General features: G+C 43.8%; 1 protein-coding gene across 2 annotated transcripts in view; it reads right to left on the bottom strand.

Moving 5' to 3' along the window:
* pih1d1 (PIH1 domain containing 1) overlaps window positions 1-4,567 on the bottom strand; it is a 27,377-nt gene extending 22,810 nt beyond the window's left edge. For both annotated transcript variants that reach the window (XM_014021465.1, XM_014021464.1), the window contains exon 1: window positions 4,460-4,567. The gene's annotated coding sequence lies outside the window, so the exon portion shown is untranslated. The remainder of the gene's footprint in view (window positions 1-4,459) is intronic.
* Window positions 4,568-8,070: the final 3,503 nt, after the last annotated feature.

Genomic DNA, 8,070 nt, shown 5'->3' with positions numbered 1-8,070 from the left:
TTTTAAAAAGTATTTGTATTTCATGTATTATATTACTGCATTTGGCCCACAGCCATGGATAGATTTTCATTTTGGCCCTCTCGGGGAAAATGTTTGGGCACCCCTGCTTCAGGGTATCTGCAGGTTAAGCAAGTCAAATTTAAGATGCAAGATCTTTTCTACACCACCTTGCATGAAATTTAATTTTAGACTGAACAAAGCATAAATTTATGTGATGGTTGGGGAATTGTGCTGTATTACAACCATGCATTTCATGTGTGACACTCAATGAAACACATTGTGTGTATGTAAAGATATTCAATGTCAGGGCCCTAGAGTGCGACCAATCTGGTCGCAAATGCGACCAGATTTCCTAATAGTGCGACTAAAACAAATGTKCGGTCACACTGGTGTGACTGAGGGGGAGGAGGAGGGGGAGCGGTCGCCCACTGAAACYAAAAGTTTTCAACATGTTCCATTAGAAATAATCCAGCAGTATCAATGGTCGCCCGCCGACAGTCTCATGTCTCCTAATAACACTGCGCTCTGCTCGCGGGCTCCGCTCAACACCTCCCGGGCACACACARATTTGTTGTTCTATCCTCATGGGGACTTTGCATTGGCTTCCATTCATTTCCCCGTCAATTCTATAGCCAACCATATCCTCCCAGGTAGACTACACACCTGACCCAAACCCTAACCTCACCAGGCTGTGTGTACCGGGGAAATGGTCAATAATTGTACCCACCATGAAGCAAAAATCTGTACACGTGCGCACGCATAGCGAAACAACAGGAGGTTTTTATTTTTATTTTTTAACCCAGATCGAAGTCTAAAAATAGTTCTTTCTTGTTAACTGGAGATGAAAACAAGATGTGGARGGTTGCTCTCTCTTAAATCCATCTTGTTAATTTAACAGTCGGGGTCTAAACGCTGCAGATTATATGAGCAGGACGAGGAAGCTCACGGGTATGGCAGGCCGCTTTTGCGCTTAATTGACTTCACCACAGTTACATTCCAAGTATCTGAAATAGGTTGTTCTGGGTCTCAGGAGGATAAAATTAGACATATTAGATCAGGGGTGCCCAACCTTTTTTGAACCAAGAGCTACTTTTGAAGGCAGCAGTTTGCCGAGCTCTACTCGTCCAGTCTCAGTATTAAAAAAAAAACAATTTTTCGTCTCCCTACTCCTCACTTCTTTAAAGTAAATAAAACAGAACATAATGTGTTGCTAGTTCAAACAAAACTATCTACTTAACCATATATTTACCTACAAAAAAAAGAAAAGATAAAATCCTTACTTAACTCCTGACAGAGAAACAGAAAAGTGATGCTCGAACAAAAAGGATTTTTTAATCTCCTTCAATTAGTACTCACTGTAACMTGRGAGCTACGAGGGCTGAAAACATGCCCAGTGAGAACCACAGAGTCAAATAACTTTGGAGCACGGGAACTCGTCTACATTTATTCAAAGAACTCTCCTGTCTTCTCTCCATACGGGGGAGGAAAAAACAAAACAAAAAACTATCAATCAGGGTCAACACGGCTACAACAAGAGTACCGCCCTTTTTTCAAAGTCAAAGCACACAATATAAAACTTTCTTGTTTATACTATTACAAAAASTGACTTACGATGGTGCAGATTCARAAATCAACAACTATTTCAAACCTCAATCTCTGTGCAGCATGCAGGATGGTGTGTCTTCTGCAGGTGCTGGCCCTCACTGGTCCAGACTGCTGGCTCCAGACTTGGATTTGATGAWTTTCATGTGAGAGAAAGCAGACTCACACAGGTAGATCCAAAAAMTTCTGTCAAGTCCAAAGCACCTCTTCTGATGTTGGGATACGTTTCCTCTGACAGCAGACTGCAGAACTCTCCATCCATGCCACTTGTTGCTCAGGATTTGATCCCAATGTCATTTTGCAGAGTCAAAACCTCATTTTCAACACCTTTTTTGAGTTGAGGCAGGATGGGCTACATTAGCCTTACCTCTGGTGTGAAAATCGATGCTGTGCAGTTTTAGGAGGAAATCCGCGTTTGTGCATTGTTTTGAAATGCCGCTCCACGTTATCCTTTTTGGCCAAGGCACCGCTCAAATTACATGAGACCTCTTCCCACTCCAGGTGAAAATAATAAGTTTTTGTTTGCTTGATAGCTCGTTTGTCGTTCATTATTTTTCAACTCAAGATCATGTTTTAAACACGTGACCCTAAAGTCTTGCAAGATCATGTTTGGAGCACTGTTTCACAGCACCCAAAACTTGCGAGACCACCCTCCTCTGAGCTTCCTTCTAATTCCGGCAGAAGCAGTGGAGGTTGGAGGCGGGAGGAGTTTACATTCCTGAACGCGCTCCCTCCGCTCTCCTCCTCCKACCTCCACCGCTTCTGCCGGAGTTAGAATGAAGCTCAGCGAGCTCCCGACTGGAGCGCAACCTTGCTCTAACAGTTAGAGCAAGGTTGCACTTCGCGGGCACCTGGGAACCGAGCGACTGGTTGGGCACCCCTGTATTAGATATTTAAGTGAAATAATATAAGATATTAAGAGTCAACTAATGATGAAATTGCAGACTTTTATGTGTTATTATTTAAAAAAATCTGCACAACCTTTTAATAAATATAAGTAATTTTTCTCTTATTAATCATTATTCTCMGTTCATCATTCTGGTTTATTCAAGGCCAAAGATCCATAGTTGTCCATCTGAGGGGCAGGTGTCTAAAAAAATGTAACCATGAAATGTTTCAGATGTTTACAAGACATTCAGCTCTTAAAACATCTGCACTTAGAATTTTATAGAATCACTTTAAACATTTTTCAGTAAGTTAAATGTCTACAGTTCTGGTTCAAATAAAGATCATCATGTTTAATAGATTGTTAACTAATTATTTTCGAGTTAATATTGCCTTAATGAACAGTGATTTAAAAAATAACCTGTAAAACTCTGATGTTAGGCGATGTGGTTGAAAATTTGGGTGCATCTAACTTTTGTGCTGGTGCACCTAAGAAAAAATGTTAGGCACACCGGTGCAACCAGTGCAAAAGGTTAGTTTAGAGCCCTGAATGTGCTCTAGTTCAGCTGTATTCCAATGTTGCAGTTATTTGGTTGGAAACACCCAACAAAGATACATCTACTGAATATTTTGGCTTGTGTCTTCATCTCCAGTTTTGCCTTTATACAGAAAGAAGTCATCCAGACAAATCTGTCCATAAACGTACCCTTTAACCTGCACCATCAAGACCAACAACATTCTGAAGGAAGAGACGATAAACACGATCATCTCTCTTCATCATAGATTATTTGTCTCAAATTATAAATGATTGTAAATAAAGAAAACGCCCTGAAACAGCACAGATGATCATGATGACAATCAATTTCATGACCTAAATAAGTCAGTCAGTAATAAAATAAACATATTAGAGAAATAATCCAAAAAAGTACTATTAGTAAACCTGCTTCTATATTTTATTGGAATAATTTGTATGTTGATATAGATCAAGAAAAGGCATGGTTACTGCCTAAAAAGTTCTTTGTCTCGAATAAGGAGTATCATTTAAAATCTTACACAGATGTTATCCTACAAACTCAGCTCTGGCTAAATATATTTCATATATTGATCCTCTTTGTTCCTTTTGTCATCTTGAAAATGAAACATTAACCCATCTTTTCTGGGACTGCACAATTAGTAAAAACTTTTGGTGTGACCTTAATTTGTTTTTTAATAGTAAATTTGATATCCCTGTTAAACTGAATGTAAAACATGTTTTATTTGGTGTCTTTGATTTTAAAATGTCTGAGATAAAATATGTCATGAACTTTCTCATATTTTTAGCTAAATTCCACGTTCATGCCAGTAAATTTACAAAACAAAAGCCCAATCTTACTGTTTTTAAGGCCTATTTGTACTGTTTTTTTGACTCACTGAAACTCTGCACCAAATTCTAAAGCCATAGAACTAAAATATATATATATATGTAAAGAATTTAAATTATAACCTTTTATTTTGTCTTCTGATTACCTTGTTTTTGCATTTTTGTACCCGTCTTTTCTTTCTTTTATGCACCTCTCTCTCCTCGTGTATATTACTGTTTATGGTTGTTGTTTTGTTAATAAAGTTTATTTAAAAGTCAGTCAGTAAACTGCTGTTTATTCAGTAAAATAATGCGCATACATAAAAGGTACACACATTTAAAAAACCTGGATGACATTAGAAACTAAAAACACGTTTCCTCCCCTATTGTGGTCCATTAGGTTACATATTATGTTATTCAACATCGATTTGAACTGCTCTGAAACAATAAACAAACTCATGCTGTGGGGCTTATTGTTAGCAATAGCAGCTTAACTTGGTGAAACAACCGAGCCACTCACTGTTTTCTTTGTCAACCGACAAAAAGCTGTGTGTACCTGTGACACAAACATTCTGTCGTGCGATTTGTTAAAGTTTTAACATGCATTAAAAACGTAAATCAACCTTTACTTACTCTTATTTAGTCAGGCGGAGAAGCATCGACTTCCTTCTTCTTCTTCTTTTGGTTTAATGGCGGCTGGCAGACTGTTTTAGTGCATTACCGCCACCACTAAACTGGTTGGTGGAACTGGAGAAGGCAGGCAAGAAGGGAAAAAAAACTATATTCTACTAAATGAACCTGTTGGTTTCAAAAAATAAATTTTACTGAATATGGTAGCAGATTTACCCTCCAAAAGCATTAATAATGTAAAGTTCTGCTGTTTTCCATTAATTAATGACCTAAAAGATTATCTCTGTGATTTCTATATTTGTTACAATGAATCAATACATGCTCCACTGTCTCTGACTGATTACAATATTGTAACAGCTGCGCATCGACTCAAGCACCAGACGGTTTGCACTCATCAGCGTTTTTTTTATTTTCTTTTTGTAAGGAACAGGTCTACAAACTCCGAGCAGTCTCGGCCGTGGCTCACATCCAAATCACCAAAACTCTCGCTCCTCCTTTTTCATTCCAACTCTCACGCGCACACGCACGCACACACACACACAAGGTAAAAACCACACCCCTAACAACACCCAACAGCCCCTGCAGAAACACCCAAAAACACATCAATTCAAAGAACCATTACAGCACAACCAGAAACATTTAACATGCAACAATAACTCCTTAAGGATCATTACACTGCCCCCCCAACAAAAAGTTCTTCGTCCTCGAGGGAACAACACAGTCTGTGAGGCGGGGAGGTAGTTGATGTCGCCTCCTTGGTCTTCTGGGGCTTTGAGGGACCACAGGAGTTATAGGGATTGGAGAGAGAGACAGTTCCTGTTGCAAATCCACCTGTGTAGGGGCCYGAGGACTTTGCACCTGTCCCTCCATGAAAGGGGGAAGGGAATGTCCTCTAWAGGGGGCCATTCTGTCTCTGTGCAGGACTACTTTCCTGCTTCTAGGGGGCAACTGTACCCTGTAGACCACCTCTCCAACTTGTTCCAGAACACTGCAGGGACCCACTCAGCTGCTACCCAGTTTAGGACATCTTCCTTTTTTTCTTTTTGGGCTGAAGACCCACACCAAGTCTCCTGCGAGAAAGTGCCTCCCTTTAGTGGTGTTGTCCTAATTCCTCTTTTGATGCAGTCCTGCTTTTGCCAACTGGTCCTGAGCATAGGAATGTGCTGATTCCAGTTGATCCTGCAGTTTCCTAGTCTGGACCGGGTGGTGCCTCTGGTGCATRGGGGGGTTTCCCAAAAGCTAACTCAGCCGGGGTCCTCAGCTCTCTTCCTAACATAAGCAGGGCAGGTGTGCACTGGGTAGAGTCCTGGACAGCTGACCTGTAGGCCATGAGAACGAGGGGAAGATGGTGTCCCAGTCCCGCTGGTGTTCTGAGGTGAGGATGGCTAACTGCTTGGCCAGTGTCCTGTTAAACCTCTCTACCAAGCCATCACTCTGGGGGTGGAGTGGGGTGGTGCGGGTTTTCTGAATGCCAAGGTGGTCACACATGGCAGAGAACACTTTGGATTCAAAGTTCCATCCTTGATCGCTGTGAAGAGTCTCCACTGTCCCGAACCGGCTGAACATCCCCTCCACTAGTGCGTCAGCAACAGTTTCAGTCTCCTGGTCTGGGATGGCATACGCCTCCGGCCACTTAGTAAAATAGTCCATGGCGACGAGGACATAATGATTTCCCTTACTGGTGCAGGGGAAAGCGCCCATAATGTCCATGCCCACTCATTCCAGTGTCTTTAAACTCCAGCAGCACCTGCCACAGGCTCTCCTGTTGCTGATGATCCAGCCCTTCACAGTTCTTGGACCAGATTTTCCTCAATGCAGACAGCRTCTCGTCCTCTTCAGTTTGCTGTTCAGTTGGTGGCAATGTAGGGGTCTCAGTAGTGCAGGCAAACACTGCAGCAGGGCTTGGGCTTGACGAGGGGGGACAAGTTGTACAGATTTCCCTCCAGGGAGTAGTAGAAATCCTTTGCCCAGGTCTAGCACACCACCAATGGCCCGTAAAAAATCCAATCCAAGGATGCAGGTGTCCTGTACATCTGCCACCCAGGTAGCATAGGTCAAAATAAGGTCTCCCACCTTAATCTGGAATAGTCCTTTCCCTCTTATGGGGGCCAAATCACCTGTCACTGTCTTCAGTTGCACATCAGTTTCCTGCACAGCAGTTCCGGGAGGGATGACATCAGGTCGAACCAGCATTGCGTTGGACCCTGTGTCCAGGAGTTCTGTCCAGGACACCCCAGGGACCGTCACTGGAACATGGCAAAAGTCACCAAACTGGGTCCAGCCTACAGTAATAACTGAACCTGGTGGAGACAGTGGTGGACTGGGGGTGTTGGTCTCGTAGGCCCGTGTACTCCCACTTATACGGGCCCTTGGGCATTTCCCTGCACTGCTGCAAACATGGGGCACTGCCTGATGAGGTGACCAGCTTGTCCGCATCCCCAGCAGCTTTGTGGTCGACGGCCTGGACGGCCCTCGAAGCGGGTGACTGACTGGTAGATGTCTGGATCATACTGAGTGGACCCCTTGGCCTCTCCAGCTGTTCGGCAGGTGCTGATATTGCCCTCACTATCGGTGGGTCTTCGGCTCCCCCAGTGGATCCTGTCAGCATCTCTCTCTCCAGTGCTAACTCAAGGGCAGCACTGAGTGTAGCTGGGCGTGCGGGCTGAGTCTGTATACGAAGTTCTTTAGGACTGAGGGCCTGCAGAAACTGGTCACGAGCCAGCTCTGCCTGCACTGTAAGCGGCATGTTATCATGCGCATGCCTGCAGAGACATTCAATGTCATGGGCCAAAATATGCAGGGGCTCCCCAGGCTGTCTGTGTCTGTTGTGGAACTCTGATCTAAGAAACCCAGGCTGGTTATACTGTCCAAACCTTCTCTGTAGTGCCCCAACCAGAGCACCATAGTCCCTCCTCTCCTCCTCTCTCAGCAAAAGCAAACATGCAACTGCATCCTCACACAGGCTCAAAGCTAARTGCAGTGCTTTATGTTCATTAGTCCAGCCAGCTGCAGCTGCTAACAGTTCGAACTGTGCAATAAACACCTCCCACGGTGTGTTATCATTAAATTTAGGTGTCTTCATGTTAGCCGCAGCTTCCTGTCCCCAGGCGCCGCCATCTTTGTTTACYTCACGTGACAATGCATCACGCGACTCCATCCTGCTGAAACTGCGGTCATGGCGCGAAAAGTTCTCCAGCCTAGCCAAACCTGGTGAGAATCCAGCCTCAGCAGACATTTTCAGTGCCGTTTCCCTCACTCAGCCGACGATTTGGCCCGGGCACCCGTTTCCAGCTCCTCTCTTTTCATCTTGTCCGCCAACATCTCCGACAGCAGATGAAGTCATCAACGGCAACAGCTTCAGAGGCAGGGTCATATTTTCACTTCTGACACCAGTGTAACAGCTGCACATCGACTCAAGCACCAGATGGTTTGCACTCACCAGCGTTTTTTTATTTTCTTTTTGTTGGGAACAGGTCTACAAACTCCGAGCAGTCTCGGCCGTGGCTCACATCCAAATCACCGAAACTCTCACTCCTCGTTTTTCATTCCAACTCTCTCTCTCGCATGCGCACACACACACACACACACACACACACACACACACACACACACAC

This window comes from Austrofundulus limnaeus, unplaced genomic scaffold, assembly GCF_001266775.1.
Source record: "Austrofundulus limnaeus strain Quisiro unplaced genomic scaffold, Austrofundulus_limnaeus-1.0 Scaffold294, whole genome shotgun sequence".
Taxonomy (NCBI): Eukaryota; Metazoa; Chordata; class Actinopteri; order Cyprinodontiformes; family Rivulidae; genus Austrofundulus; species Austrofundulus limnaeus.
The sequence above is the reverse complement of the archived record's forward strand: the minus strand, read 5'-3'. Positions and strand labels throughout refer to the sequence as shown.